This window comes from Calliopsis andreniformis, chromosome 7 (assembly GCF_051401765.1).
Source record: "Calliopsis andreniformis isolate RMS-2024a chromosome 7, iyCalAndr_principal, whole genome shotgun sequence".
In the NCBI taxonomy this organism is placed as follows: domain Eukaryota; kingdom Metazoa; phylum Arthropoda; class Insecta; order Hymenoptera; family Andrenidae; genus Calliopsis; species Calliopsis andreniformis.
In genome coordinates, this window is record NC_135068.1 from 2,559,528 (window position 1) to 2,574,353 (window position 14,826).

At 31.7% G+C, this 14,826-nt stretch overlaps 1 non-coding gene across 1 annotated transcript; it reads left to right on the plus strand.

Moving 5' to 3' along the window:
- Positions 1 to 7,555: 7,555 nt before the first annotated feature.
- On the plus strand, positions 7,556 to 7,628 carry Trnar-ucu (transfer RNA arginine (anticodon UCU)). Its single transcript has one exon. It is a non-coding gene; the product is annotated as a tRNA-Arg (tRNA).
- Positions 7,629 to 14,826: the final 7,198 nt, after the last annotated feature.

Below are 14,826 nucleotides of genomic sequence, written 5' to 3' on the forward strand. Positions count from 1 at the left end.
TGCAGCCGCTCCTCCCACTTACATCCAGTCCTTGCAAATCCTGCAAAATAAAGCCCTTAAATATATCTTTGGACTACCTCGAGACTTTTCCACAGATAAACTTCCAAACTTCCTAGAATCATACAACTCATACTAGATCTCAACTCCAGATATAACACTTCCTCTCATAGTAACCCATTAGTTAATTCTACTAACCCGCTGAACTTGGACCAAATTCCTTATAAAGTCAAAACCCGTATCCCCTCTCTTGCATCAGTGGAAACACTCAGTAACCAACTCCACCCCAACATGTGTGAAATAACCTATGCTTTGCATGAGCATGCTGCACCACTATTTGTCTCTCACCAGCCTTGCCGCTCATTCCACACGTTAACTACACCTTAAGTTTGATGATAATTCATACCTTATTTCATACACTGTTGTTTTAGGTTTTTTTGAAAATTTTTCCCGAACAACCAACGCCTTCTGGATGGACATCACTTCAGGAATCCCTCTGGACGTTACGTCACGATAATGCGCAGTCGGCATAACCGCCTCTCAGCCATTGTCATATAAGGACTCAACCAGCCCAAAAAAAGCAGGAGACATAGTCCACTCTGGTATCGGTTTCCGATGACACCTATCAGTGAGCACCACTGCAAACATCCTATGTCCGTGAGAGTCAGTAGCATTTGGAATCTGGGCGCAGATAACAGATCTGTCCAGTGGAATCGAGACTGCTCCTTACATGCAGTGACCATTCGCCAATAATTAAAGGTAATCGATGCTCTTTTTAGATCCAAACGCTTATGTAACCTATATGACAGATACATCAGGCGATTTTAAGGCTGCATTCCGAAATTAGAACTGTTCATTTCCAGATATTCCCGCTGAACTGTAAGAAGTGGTGTGGCTTCAGCAATGCATACATGAAGACTGTTTCTATTTACCTACGCTAACGTATAGGGTACAGTTTCACATTATCCCATTATCCGTCTAATTGACGCAACGGCAGGACTGTGTGGGCCCTGGCTCTTTGCTTTGTTATAAGCTTTCGTGAAAGTTCTACATTATTCAATTCATGTTGTTAGAATTAATAACACATTAATTATTATTATAAAAATATATATTATTATACAAATTATTATTAATTATTAATAACATATTTTCGTCAGTAGCTCTATTATCCGTTTCATTTTCATTGTATTCATCATCAAATGAAGCTACCTATTTCATTACTAAGCTGCAAATTGTTGCTGCACTTGTTGAAACATCTATGCTTAAATAATATAAATACAGCTCTTAACTCCACTACAGTTTGAAATTTGAACCTGCTGAAAATTGTCGTTATTTTTGTTCCGAATTACAATCCTGCCGTCAATGCTGCAACTATAGAATGTAATTTCGGAACAGATAAATATTCGAATGTTCAGCTTTAGCACTGTTACCAGTTTCAGCTAATTTCGGAATGCACTCTAAGTAGAGCAGTTCGGGCGACATCTCGAGGGTAACTGAGACTATACTGCGTTCACTGAGAGAACGCAGTCGTTTCACGCAGATGGCTTCCATTGCTCCGACTGACTTTTCCACTGAGATTGGTGAAGGATTCAAGAGCCTAAAAGGACACGCCTTGCTTCTTTCTACTCTGTATACCTAGTGTCCAAATGAAACAAATGTTTCTATCTATTAAGAAACAATATTTATTGAGATATCAATGTATAAGAATCCACAGCTTATTTGATTATAAAGAAACAGCAACGGTAGAACTGTTTCCTGGATTTCCTACAAAATGTTCGATGCGACCAGGTAGTTTATGACACGGGAAATCTAGGGTCGTTTATGGTATTGCAACGCAGTAAGAATTCTGACTAGTACCAGTACGTTTTCGGTCGACAGAGACGATATTCAGGAAGATTTTTATTTGCTAACAGAGCCGCATTAATAGTTTCGGAGAAAACTAAAATCTAAAAGAATATCGTTTGCTTGCTCAAAATTTCTTTCACACCGTTTATGCGCTAACACTTGAGGAAGTGACTTTCTTTAGAAATGGTAGGACCTCCAAGGGCCCAACAAGGGGTTCATGGGTAGGGATGTGCTCGGGAGTGACAGAGCCAATAACTAATGAGCGTAGGCGTGAACTGCGCAAAGGGTACGAAAACTCGTCAACCGACAACTGCGTTCTCCCAGTGAACGAAGTATAGATCAAGACCGCTTCGTAGTGACCGATAAAGTCGAATAACGAAGGATCTACAGATGCTTTGATTATTGCATGGATTCTCATCTTAAGGAGTGTTTAGAACACTCCAGAGTTTACAACAATCTATATTTCTGGCAGCGACTAAGGCATTCGGGACGAAGTCCACTTGTTGAAGATTAATTATTTTTTTTGTCATTTGCATTTCATGTGTCTATTCCTCTCTGTCTACTTTAATCAGCAAGCACTAAATTTAAATTTAAGTTAAGTTGTCGCACTTGAAATCGAGAACTTACTAAGAGCGAGAGTCTTACCTTACTTGCGTACACAACTACAGGAGATACTATGGTGGCATGTGAGCCGCTTGTGAGATAGCGAGTAAGAAAATGTTTTCTTTTGTTGTTAAGAAAGTTATAATAGTAAAGCACTATTGGTTACCGTGTGAATAATAAATATGTCCATATGTTTTATTTAAGACGGAAGTTCATTTTCTTGTTCATTAAAATGTTAGGTTAGATCATCACGTGGTGGAACGAATTAAAGTTGTTACAATGTTAAATTCTTTTTATTTTGTAGACGCCTTCTTTTTCATGGGCGAATATTCAATTTTATTGCAAATAAGCGTTCTATAATTTAATAAAGAGCTATTTCTCTCCAACTTCCACGGATCATAAATTTATATAACAACACCATTGCATACACACACTTTTACACAGCGTCTCGATGGAGAATTCTCTTGCATCATAAATAGCATTAAATATATAGAGAATGTAATTGCAACTCTCGTTCAGCTAAACATAGGCGGTTCTATGTTATTCATCATAATTCAATGATAATCATATTAAATATTCAGTTTATAGATAAGTTACAATAAGATTATTATTTTATAAATCATTGTTATAATAAAATCTAAACTTTAGATTTTAATTCCTTAACACCACGCCACACGAACGAACCTCCGCACCTTTTGGACGATGAAAAGCCGCTCTTCCATTGAGAGCGTAGCTTTGCCTTAAGGACGTTATACAAGAATCAATATGTATTACTTTGAATGTAATAAAATGACCTTTTATAAAAAGCATTTTTGAGTCATTTACAAGAATTTCGTCTCATAAATGAAGGCGTCTATTATGACATTATGTATCACTAAATGTTACAAATATCTAATATTTAGTAAATAATAAAAAATTGTACTATAGTTCTAGATTTTGTTTGAATTTTTACTTCTTTCCTATGCTAATAAATACTCTGTAACATAATTCTTATCAATTAGAACTGCAATAAAAAGCTGCAATACTCACAAATTTAATCAAAAATCGTATTTTTATGAATTCATATACAAAGAATCGTTCGCATTAATAAGTTTGTAATAAATTATTTACCGAATAATAAACCGTTTATAATAATAAAAATTATTTACCGAATAATTTATTATATTGTTTACGTTAAAAACGTATTGATAATTTTGAAGATGTTGAAAGCTTTAACTATCCAACGAAAGGTAATACCTAATATCTTGTAATCTTCGTATTATTAAATAACTAGTAGAGTGTAAGGGTGATTAGCCTTATTTGTAACAAAGAAGTAAAAGGAGAAAGAGTGCGTTTTTTCCGTTTGCCTTTGTCTAGTTCGATCGTATTACGCAGTATGCAATCGATATACAGTATATAAGAGACTGAAGTGGAATATTCTGTTTGTAAAAATATATATTATTCACATGTTAAGGACCTAAAGAGTAACAAAGACAAGTTCATATAATTTTAATTTAATTCGACTTAACTCCACTGCACTAAGAAGTTGGTTATTTTTGAGTAGGCAATTGGCAGTACGGCAGTGCTGTAAGTCTTTTTCAATTCTTTTATTTCACGAACAAAGGATGTATTTTTTTGTATAAAACCTATAAAGCTGAAAATAATTTAATGTTAAAATTATTGCTTTTGGAAGAAGAGACATGAATCACTAAATGGCGGTTTTAAGGACAGTAAAGATTATAGATTTGTACATAAAAATTATGCAGTTTAAACATTTTTTCTAGACAAATAACATTCCAAATAAGGATCCTTAACGATTTATGAATTTAACGATATTGTTGTGCCCCGCGTGGTGACTTCGCAGGACGAGGGACGGGATATGGCCTTAGGGTTCGCGAGCGGTTAAAGGATTACAATCCACCGGGTGATTTCAACAAAATTCCGTTTATTGAGCAGAAGTACTGAACAGTTCGGAAGGTTACAGTGATCGCTTCGACCAGCTCTCGGCGGTGGCTTTTCTCGAACTCCTCGATTTCCGACTCTCTCGAGTTCTGTTCGGCGTTTTTTGGTGAGGTTGCACATTACCATATATGCTCCTGTTAGCAACAACGTTGAGATGTTGATGCTGAATTAGCGGAACGTGCTTAGCGGAACGCGTGTCTTTCTAGAGCGTTCTCGGGTGACGCAATTATGTTACTCGGATGGGCGTTGTCTGGCACAACAATATTCAAAATTTAATAATTGGACGTTGCTGAATTTTTTTTTTTTTTTTTTGCGGTCAAGTAACCATTTCAAATCACTGTGTGTTGTCAAAGAAACTATTCCGGAAAACAATGGAAAGTTAGCATCCCTATTGCTTGGATTACTGTGTATCATTAACATAATTGAAAGACAGAGAATACGACAGAGATGTACGAATGTATCCAATATACAATATCTAGAGTGCTGGAAAAGAGGTTTGAATTGACAGGGGCTTGTAGTACTCACCATAAACAGATAGGTACAGCAAAACGTATTTTAATTAAACCATAAGAGATACAATATAACGTATCGAAACTAGGTATTTTCCTCCATGTCTCCTCTCCATATGTCTTCAAAATTATAAAATTCTCCCACTATTAGTTTATCGTACAGGCATAATAAATATTATTATTAATTAATATTAATATTACTTTATAATTACTGCATAATTATAATTAATATTACCGCAAAACGAAGGCAGGTCTGACATTATGTCATAAGATATTTTGTGATGAAATTGGGATATCCTACTACTTCTTAAATTATTGAAACGTATACTTGTTACACTCCGTATATGTATACTATAGTTGAATGTTACATTATAAATGAAATCGGAATATATTAGTAATACAAAGAAAAATTTCATTTACCGTCTTATGCTGATCTCCCCTAAATATATGTGCAATACCAATTGTAATTATTTCCTATATGCTTGTCGCTATTTCTACTGCTTCTGTTTTCTTTGGTAAAATTACTATCAGTTTCCTTCGGCCTTATCTCTGATAAGATAGATACATATAAATCATTTGGAGATGAATTTATTTTGGCAGCACGATCTGTACACTATAAACCCGTTACCATAGCGAGTAAAGTTATTATTCCTTTTCAATTTAATCTGTTTTGAAGATTTTGGAAAGGACGAAATTCAGGGTGTATTACACAGTAAACATAGTAATCATCTCGAATTTTTGATCCGCCTACGTGTACTATTTCACTCTGTTTACCTATACTGTGCCCTCACCAGACAAAGTATTAGGTTGCGTGACTACAGATCATCACTTTTTATCTAATACGACGTAGTTGTCTAGAATGAAACAATGATTATTGTTTGATTGCGAGCTAACTGTTTACAATGGATAGATAATTACCTTTATAGCCCATCTGGTGGAAAATGAAATCTTTCCGAAAGGAACCCCTGGTTTTAGTCATACTTTTGAACTGGTTCATAAGTAGAACAGTCTATTTTACTTGATCTCAAATTGTTGTTGTAACTTTGAAACAACAAATGATTATCACAATTTGTCAACCACCAGTTTTTGTATAATTTTGTAAATTCATAGAGAAGCTAAAAGCATTTATCTTTTGAAAGTAATCTTCCACATTGAATTATGAAAAGTATTCTTGAGTTTGGGAATAAAATGCATACTTGATTTAACTTTCAGAAAACTCTCGGGTGTAGAAATTGGAAGAGCACTATTATAATCTTTTTTTCATCTCATATTTTTGTTGAAACTTTCTAATCAAACATTTATAACATTGTGTATTATATATTTCTGCCTTTTTTTGAAGTCTCTAATAAAAGCTGTGAGACACTCTACAAGTATGTATATCTTAAACTATTTATTATTCAAAAAAATGTTTCAAGTAAACTTTGGAGGGGTTGTTCTTATCTAGGAAAAAATGTTCTTAAGATAGAATTTAGGTTCAATACAATAATCCAATACAACTGGGGCAGTAAGTTAAGAAAATTGGTTACGAAATAAAATACGTTAAATCTTTCATCCTATCGATCGACAACACTGACACTTATGACGTTGCAATAAAGCAGTCGTATGTAGGTAATATTTTCCCTTCGACCAGATATGCCTGACAATCTAAGGACAAATTTAAACTTTTTTACTTCAAATATGCACCGTGGCTGGTCCACAGTCAATCCACTATTATCTATAGTGAAGGGTGTAAAGATTGTTTTCATCTGTATTTTATTCAAAGTGAACAATAAAAGAAGTAGAGCAGGTTTCTATTTTTGATAAAATGGATGGATGATTCATTCATAGCAAAGTGGCAATAAAAGATCATGTCTAAAAACAATTGGACAGACGCGGCTAGGCATTCAGATTTTATTCGAAAACTAGTGAAATAAATTCAACTGTTAACCTGACATAAATATTCTAGCTTTTATCTTTCACATTCATTGTGAAAGAATCGCCTCAACATGAATCAAATTAACAGCTTCAGAGATAGAGACAGGAAAGTATTTTTACATTTAAAATTTTTCATAATCGCGGAAAATGTAATACATTACTATATACTCCAAAGTTTGCATTTAAATAAAAATTTAATTACATGTATAGTTCTAAAATTAAAAACAAAGTCTGGACTTTATAACCCCTTTTCATTTTACGGTGATTTTAATTATCTATCAAGCTGAAGTAGCGTAATATTTAAACCGAGCATTTTATACTAGACCGTTTTGCCACAAGCTGTTTTTTCGTATGATCACAACAGATATAATAAAATATTCCAATTAAAATTTTTTATTTCCTATAATTCTATACGTACCTATATAAATTAATAAACTACACATTTTTGGTAGATTTTTAATCAATGATTATATCAGTCATATTATTAATTAATTAGATTCAATTTAATATAATGAATTAAGTATTTTATTTTATTAAGTTTACGAATTAAGTGCGATACATTTTATTTAATGTGTTTTTCAATCTTTTACTCATATTTTATATTTTAAGTTTCATAGTTAGTAAAATTTCATATTAAAAATTGTATATTCGCATATACAAATATAAATTTCAAATAAAAAAAATGAAAAATTTTTACAAATAGGTACCAACGACGTACATGTGTCTATTTGAAAAATTACCGACATGTCCCTTTGGCGCAGAGGATAGCGCGTTGGACTTCTAATCCAAAGGTCGTGGGTTCGATCCCCACAAGGGATGAATGAGTTATTTTTTCTATTACTTTATATTTGAATTTATTTTATGCATTGTCTTATAAATCTATAGTGCAAACATGTTACTGTCACGTGAACTTACGTTACATATTATAGCCAGTTTGTTTTATGCTATAGCAAACTAGACTTAAAACAAGGGAAAATCCTTAGTTAATACTATGAATTTACTATAGATGTAACGTGACTTCACGTGATAATATGTATGTTCGCATCTTACTAGTTTACACATAATTTATTGAAATGACAAATTACTTCAGTTCTACATATTAAAAAAAGTTATTGAATTGTAATTTATTGCAATTAAAAATATTTAAAATAATATCAGAAAAATTAGATTATTTAAATAGTTTAATTACATTTAATGTTCATTAAAAATATTTGATATAATTTAGGTATAGTTTGTATGAAGATCAAAGAATTATACGTTATCAAATTTTATAGTTTTTTCATATTGTTCAGATTTTTTATATAGAAAAGAAATTTAAAATAATTTATCCCATATCCAATAACTGCAACGTTTTTGGTAATGAAATATTATATCTTCTTATAAAAGATAACTATATAAAGCCGCGTTAATTTTTTTAATATATATACTAACGCTAATAATAATACCAATTAATAATTAAATAATATCAAAGTTCAGTGTAATTGTTTAAAATTAAGGTTTTACATATATTCCTTGAGAAAAAGTCAATATTTACATTCTATTTTAGTAACTTAAAAACGACAAATTTTTTGGTTATGTCGTTATTATAGCAAGTGACTCAGATAGCATACACGACTGTCTTGTAGACGTCTATCTTATGTACATTTTATGACTGAATGTTTTATGACATAATTTGGACGTCTACAAGACACTCATGTGCTATCTGAGTTACTTGCTATAATAACGACATAACCAAAAAATTTGTCGTTTTTAAGTTATTAAAATAGAATATAAATATTGACTTTTTCTCAAGGAATATATGTTTATATATTTATAAGACGTTTTAAAGACGCACTACATGGACATCTTAAAACTTTGGGACATCCTAAACACATTCTGATTCATGACTTCGGACGTCTCAGAGATGCGTTTTGGATATTTTTAGGACTTTACCGAATGTCTTGAAGACGTCTTTAGGATGTCTTTGTGTTATATTAGAAGCGATATAGGTAATATTTATCATTATTTACATGCAGTTTATCAAAATACTATATGCGTATTCCACATGTAGGTATTTTAAAGATGACATAACTCAGAAAAAATAATTTTTGAATTACGACTATCGAGCAGTATGGTATCTAATGTTACATTGTTATAATGTGACTCAATATGACTAAACTGAGACTTCTCTTGCATTTACGAGTGAACTAGCGAAATTGATCGAGAGACTTCGCAGACTTGAACCTGAAGGAAATTCTAAATACAGCTTTTCAGTACGCCAGGTACCGCTCTAAGGCAATCTTTGAGAAATGCGATATTCGAATCACATGCCACGAGCAATTAAATCGGCAGTTGGTTTGGTCATACCAATAGAGTCTCGGTTTCCAAGGGTTCATTCGGGTCACTATCTCAATTCATACTTGTATTGTATTCCGTTACATAATATTGTACCTTATATCTAATTCGTTACATATTAAATATTTAAAACTCATTCGTCCCTATTAGGTCTTCAGGAAATGTACTAATGTTGCTGCGACCCTACGTAAGAGTAAACATAATTTATCATAAAAAAATTTACTATAAATAAATAAACATCGAAATTGTGAGGTCTACATATTTAGACAACTTTTCGAATATAAACTACGAATTATTTGAATAGTATAGACAAAACATTTTATTATAATACAAATAAACGGGTAATTTTCTTCAGACGAATCACTTAAATAGTATAGTTTTTATTAAATAATTCTATATTTTTCTGGAAAGAAAGGAGGATCAGGACTGTTCCCTATCAATTTTGATCAAATTTAGGAGATGATAAACCTTTTTTGTTGAATATTTTTCATGTCTATTTCAGCCGCAAATGGTCATCCGGTTTTGAAGAAATGAAGTTCGGAGTTGAATTATTAGTCGTTAGGTGTTTACATACCTGTGTGTATAGCTATTTAATCGAAGCTATTATAATGTAACAGCGTGTATCTACGATAAAAAATTCATTAAAAAGCGTATAACTGAAATATTAGCAATAATCTGTAATAACCATCTTAAGAATTTATACTGTAGTGTCAAATAAAATATTGCAAATATTTTATCTCTATCAAAAAAAAAAAATCCAACTAATCTCTAATTATAGCGTAATGAGTATATAACCTAATTTAATATGTATTATTAATAATCTATTAATAATAGATAATCTGAATGTATTATCAATAATAGAATTCCAAATGCTAATCGAAATTTCTAAAAAAAACTAAGTTATATAGATACTTAAGTGTAGGTATATTTAAGCAATAGACCATGATTAGACTTGAAGTACCATGTACTGATAGCATTAACTAAAATCGACAATGCAGCCACAAAATAGAATAGTATATGTAGGTAGGGAAAAGTGAGGTGAAATGGAACATTTGACTTTAGTTTATGACAAAAAAAAAAATCAGCAGATGAAAAAAGCATAGGACTTCATTCGAAATCTTAAGTAGAGTTTAGCGTTTAGATTATACTGAAATGGAAAATTTTATTAAGAAAAATGTTTGACTACGAAGAAAGATAAGATTTTTCGAAGGTATTGAAAGATCCACTTTATTGAAGAGTGGGGTACAACGGAATACTTATTTAAAACGACACAAAAGTATAAAATCTTTAATTTTACAAATTAAAAACTATTGCAAGAAATAGTAACTCCATATTTAGTTGTTCTATTTTACCCCATGTGTTCGGTTTTGTTTTACATGAGATAATTTAGTCAACATTTAATGGCTATACACTTCAGCATAAGAAAAAGAATTGGGTAAAACGTCAAAATATGTACAATCTAAGAGTATAGAACGCAATGCTAAATTTACTGTTATAAATTTTTTTATCTGAAAATCAAAAGAAATGGCGGTAATGTTAATAGAATACTGAAACTTCGGAAATTTTTCAGTTTAAACCTATAATAATCAGTTCAAAATTTGTAAATGCTTATTTCTATAGAAAATAGATAAAGAAACGGGACCGAATTAAAAATTCATTTTCTCATTTACAGATTCAAAATAAATATGTTTTAATTTGCAAATGCTGCATATATCTTGCACATGTCAGTAAGTTTAATTGACTCTACGGAAAACGCATGAAGCGACACACACGCATGTCTCTTATTGGCCGAATGAGTCACACCTATTACTACTTTTATTACTACTACACATTTTACTGATACATCTATATCTCACTGACACTTCTTTGTGAGTCCCCAACAGTTGTTACATCTGATATGACTGTGCATACACTGATGATTTTACATATGCATACAACTTTGACGTATATATGATACATATGCATGAGATGTAATACAATTATTGCGTAATATGACATGACCGGCCTTTCGTTCGCGTAACCATTCATCCATGATTTGAAATGTCAGAGCATAGTCAGTGACATACTAATATCACTTATACAAAGTTATTGTAGGAAGATACCGATGTTAAGAAGTAATTCACAAAGACATCGGATATACTCTCTTTTTCTATCCTTCTACCTGCTACGTACACTATGCAGCGCTGACGTGCGCTCTGTGAACGAATGACCTAAGAAATGTATATCTGAAATGGGAGAACACACAATATTGAAAAAACCACAATTGTTAGACTGTGGATCTTTATGCAAAATTAATATGCTAAAATATGCAAAATATATGCATTTATGTAAAATCTATGTAAAATAGAGAATAAAATTTTATATGTATACAAATTGTACATATATACAATTTTATTATATATTACTTAATTGTATATTGTATCAAAATCGGACAACCGACTTGTGGCTTCATGTATAGTATCCTCGGTAGTATACAAATAACGACATTATTTGAAAACATTATTTGAATATGCACTTTATAACTTTACACCTTATTTGTAAAGGTTACATGTTTTTGAAGTTTAATATCTTTTCGATAATTGTTTGGGGAGCTCTTGATATCATTCAGAGGTTTACTGCTTCTTGAAGTTCATTTTTATGGATTAATGTTTTTTGGCGGGCTTCATATTTTTTAGGGTTTACATATTTTTTCAGTTTTATTTGTTACACCAATTTCGTATGTATATGATTTTGATAGAAATGGCCCACTAAGTATACCTTAAGTTTAATTTTTCTGATTTTCACGCATGTTCGTTATTTGTGAATCCATTTATGGTATTAATGTTTTATCATGATTTTCTAATTAACGTGTTGTAGAGCATACTCTACAAACGGTGCATCTACCTTGATTTCAGTACTTTTTTCGAATTAAATGGTAATAAACATTTCGTGGGGTGTTTTCTTATTACATTTTTTTGAAGTTTAATACTTTTTGGGTTTCATTTTTGTGTATTAATATTTTTTTAAGTTACTTTTGGAGGGTTTACTAATATCTTTTGGATGCTTTTTTGGGGGTTAATTTTTTTGGAAATTGTTTGTGAAAACCAAAGTTCAAATCGAACTCAACTACTTGGTGTTTTTACATTTTAAATGTTTTTTTTGGGGGGGGGGGGGGGATTTTACTTATTTTTGCTATTGATATGTAGAAAATTATTATTTCTATACAATATAACGTAGCCACACGCCTTTTTCTTACTGTTTGTACATACGCATTGTAATTTCTGATAGTCTATTGTGATATATTTTCTAAGTCAAATATATAAGCGTTTTTGGTACCTCGTGGCTAACACGTCTGACGAATGTTATAGTTATCAGCATGTAGAATATTTCCACCTTAAGAGACAAAAGTATAATGTCCTTTATGAATAGATTCGCCATGATGAACTATAGCACTAATAACTTTGTATGTCTTCGAAACTATTTACAATGCCGTAGTAGGCACAGTTTTAATGTTATATTTATTAATTTTTAAAACGATATATATTACCTTTTATTGTTAACCTTTTCGTTCAAAGACAGATTTTGACAGCTCTCTAGCTGCGTAGCTGAAGCCATCTAGGGGAAAAATATGAAAGCCAGAAAAAATGTCCCCATTGGATGAAATTGAGCATATGTTAATTATTCCTGCACGTAAAATTAATCTTTCAATATCTCAGCTCTTCCTATCCCAATTTACATGTGTGAGGGCTCATTTCGCGCGCACAGTCATACTTAATGCAGTAATTGTTAAAGTCCATTACACACTGCGTCAAAAGAATAAATCGCTACCAAAATTTGTGGACAGTTTGGTCACAGAAAAAATATACCGCTAGCGTTACGCACCACTCAACTATTTGGCGCGAGATGTTGCCACGTCTCTTGATATTCACTATTATTTATTATTTATGGTAATTTGCGCTACAGTATGTTATTATAAGTTTTTCTATATTATGAATTGTAAGTTGATGCTTTTTGTCATTAAAGATTAATTTATATGTAAAAAATGCCCGTTCAACGTCACAGGCCGTAATTGGTTCGCATTCGTACTTCTTTCAATATCTTGCATTAATTTCGATTGTTTCTTCAACAGTTGAGGCATATAAAATTTTATTAAGTTCTGATAAAGAATCAAACCTTGTATTTTTTTAGGAAATACTCCCACTCAGTTCTAATTTTTCCTCCACAAACACTAGTTATAGTTATTACTTCAGTAATATTTGTAAATAATTTTACTTACTTCTGTATTAGTAATGCTGTTCTTAATTTTGCTATGGTAAATGGCAGTCAATTAATTGTTATTTTGAGTCATGCGATAATCGTATCATATGTATGTATATATGTCAATATGTTCTTCATAGTTATACAGTATGTCCCACGAAATCCTGGACAGTCGATTATTTTCTAACCTATTAAAGATACGAAAAAAGTTTTTATATGAAATTGAATGGCAAGAGGGGGCTGATTTATTGGCCGTAACAATTTTCTTTTATCATTATTGTTTACAGAGATATGAAAGTTAAGTTTGGTTTTTTAAATGGGATTATATATATTTTTTCTGATCAATAGATAGTACGTTTCAAGCCGAATTCAGTAAACATTAATGTATACACCTTTTTTCAAATAGTTTTTAAGATATTACGCGTAAAAGTTTACTGATTTTCGGTGGAAGATTTAGGCCTGCCGTTCCTACTACAGTCTCTTCGTATCAGTTTCAAGAGGCACGGTTTAACCCGTAGCATCTTAAGTGTGGTCGAGAGTCGAGACTCCCTACTGTGCTTCCTGGTCTCGCAGAGTTTCTTCCACCGAAAATCAGTAAACTTCTACGCGTAATATCTTAAAAACTATTTGAAAGAAGGTGTATACATTAATGTTTGCTGAATTCGTCTTGAAACGTACTATCTATTGATCAAAAAAATATATATAATCCCATTTAAAAAACCAAACTTAACTTTCATATCTCTCTAAACAATAATGATAAAAAAAAATTGTTACGGCCAATAAATCAGCCCCCTCTTGCCATTCAATTTCATATAAAAACTTTTTTCGTATCTTTAATAGGTTAGCAAATAATCGACTGTCCAGGATTTCGTGGGACATACTGTATGTACAATACAATATATGATATGTACATACACATATATTCAAGGTGACCCAGAACTGGTAATACAAGCGGAAAGTCAGTGATTTTAGACGAAAAAATAAGTTGGAAATATAGAATAAACTTTTTTGATATCATGATTCGTTTTGGAGGAAACTGTGTTTTAATTATGACCACATTTGACCATATAATATGACCAAATTTGAATACTTGAACTGACTGTCTCTACGGTACATTACAAGCATTCCTTTTTCTCTGTTAACCTTTTAAACGCCTGAAACTATAGTTCGGCGTACTTGTACTTGGTCCAAATTCAAAGTCTATTTTCTCAAAAAATGAAGTGTTATACTAAAATTTTTTATTCTATATTTTCGTCTTCTTTTTTCATGTAGAGTCATCCTCATTCTGTTTGTAACACCAATTTTGGGACACCCTATATATGTAGAATTATCAGTGTATATGCAGACATAATTCGCACGTTCGCATATGTATATGGTGTAATAAGCATCAAGGAAAAGATTAATATCTAAGTATATGATACTACTTATAAAAATATGTAAAATATAC